Raw genomic sequence first — 14197 nt, 5'->3', positions numbered from 1 at the left:
AATAACTAACATGTGGGACAAAAAGAATTTATTAGATACCTTTTTTTCCCATCACAAGAGATAGCTGAGGGAGCAAGGAATTTTCTAAGGAATAAGGTTTGGGGGAGATGGGACAGGAATAAGGGGTGATGACCTAAAAATATAATTTAAGCTCTGAGTGTATTATTTATGGAAATTCACATATTGGGGGAGGGGGGGCCTTACACCCCAAAATGGAAACAAAGCATTTCCAGAAGTTTGACATGCTTTTAAGGCAGTAGGGGTACAGTTTTCTTTCTTTCTTTCTTCTTTCTTTTTTAAAGATTTTATTTATTCATGAGGGACACACACCACACACACACACACACACAGAGGCAGAGATAGGCAGAGGGAGAAGCAGACTCCATGCAGGGAGCCTGACATGGGACTCTATCTTGGGCTCCAGGATCACAGCCCGGGCTGAAGGCGGCACTAAACCACTGAGCCACATGGGCTGGCTGCCCCACAGTTTTCTTTAGAGAACAACAAATCACAAGAAAGAAGTGTATTTTATTTTATTTTATTTAAAGATTTTATTTAAAGATTTTATTTATTTATTTGACAGAGAGAGAGAGCACAAGTAGTGGGAGCAGCAGGCAGAGGGAGAGGGAGAAGCAGGCTCCCCGTGGAGTAGGGACCCTGAGATCAGGACCTGAAAGGCAGACACTTAACTGACTGAGCCACCCAGGCACCCCAGATAGAGGGATATTTTAAATGTTAGGGTGCTATGTGAACATGGAGGTGCATCTCTACAGCTTTGAGCACTGTGTCTTGCAGAGGTTTCAGCAAGGGAAAACCATGTCACAGGATTCCATGAACCTTCAAATAAAACATTAGACAAGGGTATTCCGTAAAGATATTTGTTTTTCTTTCCCTAATTGTTTGAAGTGTTGCCAAGTTTGGGCAAAAGCAACATGCAAGAGAAATAGTAAGTAAGACATATGGTATATATATTTATAACACTTCTGGATATATACACACTCATTTTGGTCTCTGACATGTTAGCACTCGATGATTCCTTTTATTTTTTATTAAGATTTTTTATTAATGCATTAATGAAAGACACAGAGAGAGAGAGAGGCAGAGACATAGGCAGAGGGAGACAGAGAAGCAGGCTTCCTCCAAGGAGCTGGATGCAGGACTAGATCCCAGCACCATGAGATCATGACCTGAGCCAAAGGCAGATGCTCAACCATGGAGCTACCCAGGTGCCCTTCGGTGCCTCCTTTTAAGTTTATTGCTGGGAACAAATATTATATTCAAGAGTATTGATTTGGATATGATCTTACTGTCCACTGTGGATTTTACATTAGAAAATCAAACCATCTTTGTTTTCTGAGGAGGCTGATCCTTATCTGGGTTTGATTAAGACAAATCTGGTTACATGGCTTTTGCCAATGGTCTAAGGTCTACCTCATACAGAGAATAGCCTGCTTTATTTCTAAGGCCCCAGGGATAATATAGAACAGGAAAAAGTGGAGCACCTGGGTGGCTCAGCAGTTGAAAATCTGCCTCGGCTCAGGTGGCAGATCCCAGAGTCCTGGGATTGAGTCCCGCATCAGGCTCCCTAAGGGGAGCCTGCTTCTCCCTCTGCCTATGTCTCTGCCTCTCTCTCTGTGTGTCATTCATGAATAAATAAATTAAATAAATAAATAAAATCTAAAAAAAATCAGGAAAAAGTATGCATGTCAAAAACTAGTATAAAAAGAACAAGCCTTCAGACATTAAAAACATTTATTCTCTGACGTTCTGATATCAGTTGTCAAGAGATTAGCTCCTGCTGTGATAGGCATAGGAATGGAGACAAGTAAGTCAAAAGTTATTGCCATGCTAAACTCTCTCAAAAGATCTATTTGTAGGTGGAATTTTGTGGTGGGAGGACCAAAAGTGAAGCCCAACAATTAAAATTTCACAGAATTTCTTCCGGTTAAGTAGAATTTGCATCTTGCACAAATTAATTGGAGTTTTATGACAGATGGAGCCAGATCTGGGGTCAGCAGAAAGAAAGTTTCAGTTGATTGATGAGACTTCATGAAAATTTCCTACCTCCTTTATATAATAAAGGAACTTCACAGAGATAATCCGGGTACATCAGTGCAGCTCGAGCCTTCACAATGGGCACAGGCATCAAGGTAAAAATATATTAGGGCCATGTCAATGTCTTCTCTGAATCAGCACATCTGACACTTCTCTCCTAGGAAAGTGTTTTTCTCCCAACTGTGCTGGCTAAGTGACAACACAATGGAGGTGAATTTCTCTCAATGTCTCACCAAGCACAGCTGATGCATTGTACCACTTAAGGACATTTATTTCAGCTTTGGGAAATAAGAATCTCAGATTGGCATCTGTGAATAGACTCTCTTGATTTGTATTAAAAAACATTACACCCAACCACCACTGCGTTAGGTAGCATAAAAATCTTATCTGTGTCATCTGAAGGAGTTAAATTTCTGTAAAGTTTTACTAGAAATGTCTTAGGCAATCTAGATATTTCTTTTTAAAAGACACAGACTTTTTTGGCATAAGGCTTGAAAAAAAAAAAACGTTACATGCTTCGGAAAGATTGAGAAGATTGAAGGTAAGGCAATTGCAGACACCTACGGAGATATTTTTCTGAACATTTCTCTGACATACCTACTCGGTTTGTTGTCCTTTGGTGACCTGCATTGTGGGCTGCTGCTCACAGCAGTGGTTGACTATACATTTGTCATTGACGGAACTAAAAATCCCCAAAGTGTTACTGGCCTGGGTGTAATAAAACAGACAGCTGAACTCGAAGTGATTGAAATGCAGTCTAGCCTACAGCTACAGGCAAAGTTAAAGACCCAGGCATGGCGGTGCTTATAAATTGACTTAGGTTTTAACACTGGCTGCATACCGTGTCTACCATCCTTATATGTATGTGGCTTGCTGAACTTGAGGTTATATTGAGAATAATAGTCACCAGGAAGAGCTTAACATCCAAAAAGATCGCCAGTGTAAACGTGTTTATACACATTCTGAGCCATGTTTATGTGTATGTGTATACATGCAGGCCCACAAAGACACAATAACTATGGAAAATGGGCATCTGAGGGTACAAATGAAAAATAATAATAATTAATAGTTATAGGAATTGTCTCATGGAACGCAATGTTTATCAAGCTCTGGTGTGTGTGAGGCATATATAATGTAGGATAAGGGTTAGATTTCTATATTTGCATCTGAGATTAGAAATTAGGCTCTGCCAAGAGCACATTGGACACTTTCAGTTTCTCACCTACACAAACACATTGGGTGTGCTGATAGTCTCTCCAATGCCATCTTTACAGACTCCCTTCCGTTGGTCATCACCCTGGGAAACAGGCAAAAGAGTTGCTTTTATTATAATAGATTTCCAAGGTTTGGCCACAGTACAGGGTTTTATTTCCCAGTGCCATTTACAGATGTGGCCACGAAGTAATGCATTCAGATGCCAGTTTGATTTCAGAAAGCATCATCTAGTCATAGATCTGCCTCCAACACCATATGGACAATGCTCCACAATTCCGAGTTCCTTGCATTTATGTTCATGTAGAAGATGCCCTAACAATTAAATAAGAACTGCATCTGGATATGCAGGCCCAGACAGGGTACCCTTCCTACCTGTCCTGGGTTGAAAAAAAGGGGGAAGGGTCTTTTAAAAGCAGATAGAACAGGAAAGATAAATTAGCAAATAACTGAACTTCAGATTCTTTTCATGGTACCTTATTGGCTAGCTCACAAATTGTCCAAGAGCATCACATAAGGTCTGAGAGCATGCCCATGAAAGGGAGACATAAGCTGACAGCTCAAGAAGAAGAAAAGGGGAGACCTCAACCTCAGACAAAGTGTGTGTGCCTGTGGCCAGACGTTTTGGAGTGTATATTCAAGGCTAAAATAACATTTCTAGCACATTTCATAAACCTAAATGATAAGATGCAGAGAATTAGGAACTGGATAAAAAGATCTTATTCTATCTCGAAATACAGTTTCCGTAGAGGTTTTCAAATAAGAATATTTTTTTTCCTTGTACCACTGGTTCTTTTCTTTATTATCTCTTCCTTAAATCAGAAGAAGGAGGAGTAGAGATTTTTCTTTTTACAACATTAAGCATTGTTTACTTCCATAGTTACCTTTCTAATTAGACATTAGCACAGTTTACATGCAAATAAAGCAACTATACAGGTTTATGTGTGAATCTGCTTGCACTTGTCCCTGTAAGTGATTACAGCTAATTTTGGTAAATAATTTATATTGCACTCGGAGGCATAAAATGAATTTACAAATGAGAAAAAATGAGAACAATTGTTTCACACCCTCTGACATTTCTTCACATCTTGAATCTGAAGGTTTTCATCTCCCTGGTTGGCCTTAATTATCCTTGCATTATAGTAATTCTTTTAGAAGCGATTATCAGAAAATCATCTTAATTTTTTTTTCATTATATTGATGACACCAAAAATATTTTTTACTAATATGCTTTTAGGTTATATTATATAAGTTGCTTTTGAAAATGTCCCATTATTGCACACACAACTTGGTAAATGAATTTATCATTAGCAAGTATAATTTCACCATTTGCATTGATTTTGAAGAGATAAATGATCAAATACTACTCTGTTCTTATCAAGTACTTCGTGTGAAATGCAAGTCTTTTAGAATATGCAGGGTATCTTTTCTTGGACTCCTTTAAAAAAAAAAAGATTTACTTACTTATTTATCTGGGCGGGGGGAAGCACAGAAGGAGAGGGAGAAACAGACTCCTCGTTGGGCAGAGAGATAGAAATTGGGCTTAATCCTAGGACCCTGAGATCATAACCTGAGCCCAAGGCAGACGCTTAACCTGCTGTCACCCAGGCGCCCTTTTATTGGACTCTTAACAGAGATCCAAACACAGGCTTTGCTTATGACAACTGATTAATTAGTAATTTGACAAGTATTTAGAGAATGCTTAATATTTACTAAGTATAAGCAAGTTCCTAGAGATGTACATATGGGAAAGAGCCTACTTTAAGGGACCTTTAAGGGACCTCAAAATCTAGAGGGAAAAACAACATGTAAACAAATACTTAACGTACAATTACATGCCTGCTGTAGTAGAGATAATCACAAGAGGCATTGCCAGTAGGGTAGAAAAATAACTAAGCATATAGCTAAGCTCACAGGCTGAGAGGAAGAACTCTGGAGCCAGTCTGCTGGGCTTTGAATCTTAGCTTACCATTTACCTATGATGGTACCATTTACCTACCATTTACCCTATAAATGAGATACAAAAAAATAGCACATAACTCGTAGAGGGGTTGTTGCAAGAAAAAGTGAGATGATATTTGAAAAGCCCTTAGGATGGAAATCGTAAAGCACTGGGGATACTATATGCATTTAAAGTGTCTGCTTAATTAATTCTGCTGGAGTTGGAGGTTAGATAGGGAAATCTTCACAGAGGTGATGAGTTAATTGAATCTTGAAGGATGGGTGGAGATTTGTCATTGTACATAAGGGGGTTGATCAGATGGGTAGCTTTCGAGGGTGCCACTCTATATGGGGTGCTAAAACATCACTTGACAATTAAAAGATGGTAAGATTGTATTTATTAGAGCTCCTCCCAGGGAGAACACTGATTGTAGTTGGAAGGAATGCTATGAAAGCTGATTGGAGTGGGGGAGAGGGGCTCCCAAGGGCGATGTTCATGTAACAACAGATGGTCACTAAGTGGCTTCCTAGGAGAATGTCTGTGTAATGGCTAGATGGTTATTTGGATGAGCTCTTACCCCACAAAGCTTTCAATCTTTTCTCCAGATTAATATCAATTTGACATGGTGCCAATTGCTAGCTTGCCTTGAAGCAAGCTTATTTGGTTATCCTGGGCAGTGAGGAGTGTGGGTATGGCCAGGAAGTACAAGCCAGTGTGGGCGAATAAGAGCAACAGGAGGTGATAAGGAGAAGACAGACAGAGTCACTGGGGAAGAGCCTCAGACACGTGTTGGAGAGTCTGGCCTTAATCCTTTAGGCAATGGATAGCCATTGGTGGAATATAAGCTCAGGATAGCATAAATAGATGAAGCGGGCTGGAGCTGAGGAATTACTATAGGATGCTTTTGAAAGAGCCCAGGAGCTGGAGAATGAGAATCTGAAATCCGTCAGTAATTGTAGAGGCGCAGAGATTGGGCGCAACGACGGAGAGAGGGCAGTAGTTACAGAACTTAGTGACCAGATAGATGCAAGAGGTGTTTGTTTTTATTATTGTTATTATTTATTTATCAAAAAAAAGCAAAACTCATAAGCTCAGCATAAAGCCCTACACAAATCATATCTGAGTCTGTTAACTGGAACCAGGAGCAGTTTGGGCCATATCAGAACAGTCTTGGTTTTTGGGTGGTGTCCTACGGGATGCAGAGTTCCTCAAAGAACTCAAATCAATTATGGACTATGGTCATTCTGAAATGTAATTATTCATAGCTTCTCAAGCCTAAACATCACTATTAATAAGCAATATCTATGTGCTCTTTTTAAGCAGAAATACTCAATACAGCCTTCTTCAGTACAAAAGACAAGTCAACATGCAAACACAGAAGAATATTTTACAAAATCCTATTCTTTTTTTTTTTTGCTTCAGTTATGTTAAAATTTCCTTCAGAACTTTATTTATGTCTGTCACTCTTTATGAGCACTAGAAGGTTCTCTTGTCCCCTTCTTTGAAAGGAATTTGACAGAAGTCTACATATCCTTTGAACTTTAAAACCCTCAGCTTTCCACTAGCTTAATTAAAGATTCTTTAGCTTAACTAGGTTGTATATGTATCTTTGTTCCATCCTAATTGGGCTCTGAGCCAGTTCTCAGAGCATTGCTTGACTAACAATTCTGACGTATTTTTCATTGGCACTTGACTATAACTCCTCCCAGCCTTTCTTTCTACCCTAAAAGAATGAACTCTATTTTAAACAGATTTCTTATAGGAAAGCCTAGAACTTCTTCATCACCTATATAAATTACATAATCTCATATGCAATGAACATTTGATGAAACTCAGAACAATTATAGAAAACATGTAAAATGCTGTGATTAGAGCATTGAAATAATGTGAGACCTAAAACCCTAAGAAGAGGGACCTCTTTGATACAAGCTTTTTAGGCTCAGTGAATCCTCAAATCCTCATTCACAGTGTCAGCTGGCTCAGGCTGGGAGTGAAGAGGCCACATGAAAGAAGCTTACCTCTTTCAACTTGCTGCTCCTCAAGAGGGAATCTCACAAGGCAGAGTTGTAAAGGTGGAAACACTGTCTCAAGAAGCCTCTGAGTTTTGGTAGATCCCAGGGAAAAGTAATATCTTCTCTCAGATCAAAAACAATGAATTTCATTAAAAAAAAAAAAAGAAAGATAAAGGGGAAAGGCCAATATGTTTATTGAGTAGCACGTGCTGTGTGTGATGCACTTTATATATGAGATAAAATGTAATGCCATGGCAAACCCGTAAGATGGTTGTTATTCTTCCCATTTTACAGTGGCAGGAACTGAGATTCCCGGGGGTCAATGTGGGAATTGCTGGAAATACTGGTAAGAGGTGGAATCAGGATTCAAAACTTTTGACCTGATGCAAAACCCATGTTCTTTCTACTGGTCCATATGGTTCTGTCAATTCTCTTTTGCTTTGATTTTTTAGGGATTTAATATGTAAATTTAATTTTCAAAATGTGGTCATGGTGACAGAGAATATCCACATTTTAATATCTTGTCTCTCCCTAAAAGGTTATTTATAAGTTGACTGTATTGTACTAAAAACAGGTTTTGCAAAGTTAATGTGATACAAAAATAGGGTTAGGTTCCAAGGCTAATCTCTATTTAGGGTCCTGAAATCCAGGGGCCAGTTGGAAGAGGACAGTGTAGATGGGGAGAAAGAAGACAGTGACTGAGTTCCCTTTTTGCTTGCTAAGGTTGAGCTCACCTCTGTGTAAAGTGAAGGTTTTTGTTGGTATTTTTATTTTCTTCTTTTACCATTGGCTACTCTTCTTGGTGTCTTATCTCAAAAGCTCTTTTTCAATCAGGCTGGGTCCAGCCAGGAAGCCAAAATCAACCAACTTAAAGAGTGGAAATTTAATATAAAAGTAATGACAAAAGTGTAGAGAGAACTCTAAAAGGTGCCGCAGGAGGCAGGAGAATACTTAACAAGCACAAAATTGGAAGCAGATGTCCCCCCCTCCAGGCTTGGGTTTAGACCTTGTTGGAAAAAGTATGGTTGCAGCCACTGGATGGTGGAGAAGTATGTGAGATTGCCTAGACCAGAGCTTGTCCACTCAGTGGAAAGTCAGGAAGCAACCTCATGTGGATAAAGCCAAGTCAGGGTTCTCTAACTCTGGAGTATAGGTGAGCCAAAGCTGGTAGGTGGGTATGTATTGGGATTCAGAGTGCCGTTGGAGGCATGGGGCCAGAAGCATGGGGTGGTTGCATTGGAAGGGCTGCAGGAAGGTAGTTGCTGGCCCAAGGCCACAGTTGTGAGATCCCCGAAGGTCTGTGAGCTCTGGGGCAGAGCCAGCACCATATGTCTCGCACATACCCACAACACTGTGGGAACAATAACAATAATAATAGCGATGGTAAACACAGCACACAGAATTAGGACAAGGATCTTGCTCTTCAGTATCACTTCAGTGCTGTCTACAGACAAAGCTTAACATCCTGCTGCTGTGAAGCAGAAATGTTTAGAATCCAGCTTATTACCTGCAGGTAGTGCAGGATGAATTTGGAGCTAAGGAGCAGTAAGTTGAGCAGTAAGTTGATAATCAGCTCACTTCTACTCGTTAGGGTAGAAAATCATGTTCCCAAACCACCTATCTTCCTTTTCATCCATATATAAGATAGTCTTTTTTCTCAGTGAAAATAACTTCACATGAATAGCAGCAAAGAAAAAGCCCATCAGTTTAAATAATTTTTACTGATTGTGACTGGCTGATCACATACCATTATCCCCAAACGTGTCTGGGTTGTTGTTGTTCTATATTGCCAGTTATTAGCACAGCACCTGGCATGTAGTAGATTTCAATCAATATTCAATTAATGAATAAATCCCAGAAACATTTACATTTATAATAAAGAGGTATTAACTAATACTAGTCGTCTGTAAGTGGCAGAATTTTAGATAGTGAAAGGAAATGAAACAGGAAAGGACATAGAACAACACATATAGCATAGGTAGGAAGATGATTCTGGACAAGTAAGTAATTTTTTTATTGATGGGTGGAGGGTGGGTGTTATTACTGGGATCTTGCCCCTGCTTTCATATCTTCTTCTCTTCACTTGTGAAATTACAGATTCACTAGACCCTCCAAATAGTTTTGCTAAGTGTTTCTGAATAGAGAGAGGAGATAGATGGATCCTCTGGGTTTGGGGTTATAAGCAGGAGCAGTAGGGACTGTTTTCTTGATTAAGATTAATTTTAATTAGGGCATTGTCCTCATTAGTGGAAATTAACAAGTGTCTTATTGAAAATATGTGGAAATATGGTTCATATCTACATTTTTACTTTCTTTTCTTGTCATCTAAATATGATTTAAATTGTGTCATTGCCAGGGGAATCAGCAAGCCTTGGATTTAAAATCTATTTATGTGTCTATTTATTCATTTATTTATGATACCCCCCTTTTCCAAAAAGCGATCTAAAGCAAACATAATTAAATCACATAAAAGATTAATAAAAAGGCCAAGAGGAAGGAGGATTAGAAACACACAAAAGGTGAGGAAAAGATCTATACCCCAAATTAGAAGAGTATGGTTACTGTGGAAAGTGAAATTGTTGAGTACCATATATTGGGTGCCTAAAATATTTAGTTAGAAAAATAATTGATTTGAGATCTGAAACCAAGAGTCAGTTTCCCACTTTGCCACAAACTAGCTCTGTGGCCTTGGCAATCACCTTTCTAAAGCCTCAATTTTCTCATCTGTAAAAGAGAGGTAAATCTTAATGTCACTATGAGAATTAAAGAATTTTCGTATGTGTACATGTTCTGTAAAAACACTACGCACATCTGAGATGTTACTATGAGAGAAACAATATCCTTATGCTAGACATACTAAATGTGTGGGTGACAAAATTGGCATTTAATTATGAAGAAGTTAACTCATATTTCCCTTCAACCATAGTGAGAAGCCAATTGCTCCCAGGCAGACGGTAGGGGTGCCTATGTTCAAATGTTCTAAAAAAAATCCTGGTTAAATATTTGGCTAAAACCCCCAATCTCAGTGCCACAGGATGCAAAAGAGCCAAAGTGGCCTAGATCTTTTTAGGATGAGATTTTCCTAAGAGATTCCCTCAGCTGCAAAGAATCCTTCATGGGATAGTTAATTTTTTAAAATACTATCTCTTCATAAATTAGCTACAAAACATAACTTGAAGTACATTGCAAATTTCTGTCCACGATGGAGGTGCTTTATTATTCAGAATGGCTTTGAAGAATATCTGTTCCTAACAAAACTTTCAATTTAGGATTGACTGTGTGAGTAACCTACAGCTTCATAAAATGGAACTTGAGGTCAACACTCTGGAGGCTCATCTTTAGTTTAGGGGCCCTGAGTATGTTTAGGGGTCCTGAGCATGTCCCTAGGGCTTTGTATGGTATCTGGAACAAGAGTTGGTATTGAATGAATGTGTTAACTAATTCCATTTACTAGGAACCCCAGCGAAAGTCGTCTGAGGAAGTCAGTGACTCTGCTCTGAGAAAACCATTATCCATCCTGTTGTTCTTCTTGTCCAGAACAGAGCTGGCATATTTAAGTTGTAGCCTCTTGGGTCCTCATGTCCTCTTGCTCGTGGTGGTCTCTTGTGTGATTGCATCCACTCCTTTGGCATCAGTCATAGTCTCTAAACTCAAGGCTCTGGGCCTCTCTGGAATTCCTGCCAACTATCCACCGTATATTCATTTAAGACTGATCCACTTGCATGTCTCACAGGCATCTCAAATTCAACATTTCTCAAGCTCATTCTTTTATTCCCCCCAACTTCCTCTCCAACGAAGCAGACTTCAGTCATAAAATCTAGAAAGCTGAGGCTTATGCCTGATGATTCCCTCTTCCTCACTAGTCCTACATTTCCAGCCAGTCATCATATTCTATGTATTTTATTCTCATCTGATCATCTCCCAATTCAATGCCCTCTCCCCGTTCTCACAGCTGCTACCATAGTTGGAGTTGCTACTACTCTTTTTTCTTGATTGGACTTAATAGGTCAGCCAGCTACCAATCTGGGTTTCCTCATTTCTGGCCACTAATCAGTCTGGAGTATTATTCTAAAACACAGATCTGATTACATCCATTCTCAAATAGGCAATAATTTGTATCCATGCTTCAGTCTCGATTTGACAGTCATTTACCTTGAGGAGACTTGTCTGAGTCTTTGTGGGTTTGATTTAAAAGGTGTGAATTCTAAATGGAAAGAGGGCTTTTGAGGGGATCCCTGGGTGGCTTAGCAGTTTGGTGCCTCCCTTTGGCCCGGGGAGTGATCCTGGGGTCCCAGGATCGAGTCCTGCATCAGGCTCCCAGCATGGAGCCTGCTTCTCCCTATGCCTGTGTCTCTGCCTCTCTCTCTCTCTCTCTCTCTCTCTCTCTGTATCTCTTATGAATGAATAAATAAAATATTAAAAAAAGAAAGAGGGTTTTTTTTAAAAACATAAGAATATGGATCATCCATGGGAGGAATGCAATGCTAAAGGCCTATGTCCGACCTATTGAATAAACAAATGGAACTTATCTCAGAGTTAGTAAAAAAGTTGTTGAACATTTTCTAGAATAAACATCCCTGGAACCATATGGCAATCAACACACTTTCCTAGCATAGCATAGCATTGAATTCCATATCTACCTTTTGAAGCCCATTTGCTTTGACTGTTTCCACTTAGAACCATCACATTATTTGCCACCATCACCACAGTGGAATCCCTTGACCACTGATAAACTATTACTAGAGTTTTCTATCTTCTTCTTTGCTTGCTTACAGAGTCCAGTTTTTAAAGCTATTTTGCACTGTGTGAAAAATCTCTATTTTAAGGCCTGTTGCCTTGATTACATCTCCCTGTTTTTCCCAACTCTGTCAGAGTCCCACTGTCTTCTGAATCAAATACAATCTTCTAATAATAGCCTTGAAAGTTTTCCGTCAAGGCTTCTTCTTCAGGCCAGCTATCGTAAAGTTGTAAATCAGCTGTGGCTCTCAGTCCTAGAACCCAAGGAACTAGATTCTGCCTATTATCTGGATCAGTGTGGAAGCAGATTCTTTCCAGATATCCCAATAAGATATGGACAGCTGACATCTTGATTTGATTTTGTGAAACCAAGAGTTGAAAAACCAGTTACAGCAAACTAATGTCAGAACTATGAGATAATAAATGGGTGTTATTTTAAGCTGCTCAATTCATGGTAATTTTTACAGTGACAATAGAATACTAATACACATATCAAAGACAAACAAGGGTCGTTTTACTCTTTCCTTTCTCTAGGGGAAACTTTAATTCCTTTCACGTTGGACCCTTCCAGGCACCATCCTGAAATTTATGGTACTCTGTGGGTGACTCATCCAAGCTTTACTTTAACATGCTTTGTTATGTGAAAATTTGGCTTATAATTCACCTAGTCTTTCAATGCTATTGAGAAAGACTTCTGAATAAAAGACTGGTAAGACCTTATCTTGATGGAAGCCTCACCTGTAGAACACTATTTGTAATCCACTATTTGTGCAACACCTTTCAGGCGGTGGTATGCAAAGTCTATCTAAGCAGTGAGATGACCATACATTGAAATATTTACATGATATGATCTGAGAAGAGTAGAATGTAGTTTTTTTCCTCTTTATGGAAAAACATTTCTTTCATTAGCCTGCCTGAAAATTTAAGTATTAAATGGAATTGTTAAAATGTTATCTTGAAGAAGTAACACTTAATCATAATGCCTTTGTAGAGCTTGTCATAGTTTACAAAGCATTTTTACATACATTACCTAATTCCCTCAAGACAGTAATTCTGTGAGATAGATGGGGTGAGTGGAGTGAAACTTCTTTTCTTCACAACACTTTTTAGTCTCTATCTGGTTGCCAGCACTCTTATTTCCTTGTGGAAAATTGCCCTTTCCCTATTGAATACTGTGGGTGATGATGCTGAATCAGGTGCATTAGCCATTGCTAGGTAAGTAGACATGTGACACCGCTAGACCAGCTCTGCTCCCTCTCTGGGTGCTGACCCAAATCAGTTGGCATACCTGTCCATTCAGGCAAAGGTTTGTCACCATTGGTACCCTGAGATAGATCTGGAGTTCTTGCCTCCAACATCCAGGGGCCTCCTTTACCCTTCTGATTTTCAAGCTTAGATCCTCAGCCTTCCTGTTAATTCTGTGAGCTCTTAATATCCTTCTAATAATTCTCTTTGCTCAACTTATCCAGAGGTGGTCAAAGAAATTGCTCTTTTCTACCGTGTCATACCTTGATCCTTTTAAAATGATTTTGGAGGCCATTTTGTGTATATAAAGAGCACTAGACTGGAAGTTAGAATATCTGGGTTCTAGCCTTGGCTTACCACTTAATTAGCTATCAATTAGGCTATTTCTAGGAGGGGGTAACCCTTCCCAAAATGTTAAAAATCAGACTAAATATACCTTCTCAGTTTCTTACAGCCTGGGATAATCAGGCTGTTGGGAACACTAAAAGCAAGGAAAAGAAATTCTGCTAAATTAAACCCAACAAACATTTATTTAACACCAATTTAAAAAACATTTAGAGAGAGAAGATTGGAAATGGGAGACTGGAAGGAAACAGGATATGCTCTTTGATAAAAGATTCAGCTCTAGGAATAAAACGGGGCTTCTGACCCTGGGGTTTGCAAAGTGGGTACAGGAAGATACACAGTTAATGTGGCACATCTTCTCAGTCATCCTTTATATTACATGTTTTTTTGGGGGTGGGGAAATTTTAAAGTGGTGAAGTAGTTGTCATTAAATATAACTCTGATTTTCAAAACCAGGTGGAAGTATATACCATAAGTATATACCACTAATCTTAACAATTTCATCTAACTTTTTTCTCTTTTTTTTTTTTCTTATTCTGCTCTGGACTTCTTGGTTTTCATTTTTGACATCATTGCAATGCTTTACTTTTTAAATAAAAAATTCAGGGTTTTTTGTGTTAGTAAAAAAAATACATATTCTGTGAACAAT

Source organism: Vulpes vulpes, chromosome 1 (genome assembly GCF_048418805.1).
Source record: "Vulpes vulpes isolate BD-2025 chromosome 1, VulVul3, whole genome shotgun sequence".
Lineage (NCBI taxonomy): Eukaryota > Metazoa > Chordata > Mammalia > Carnivora > Canidae > Vulpes > Vulpes vulpes.
The sequence above is the reverse complement of the archived record's forward strand: the minus strand, read 5'-3'. Positions refer to the sequence as shown.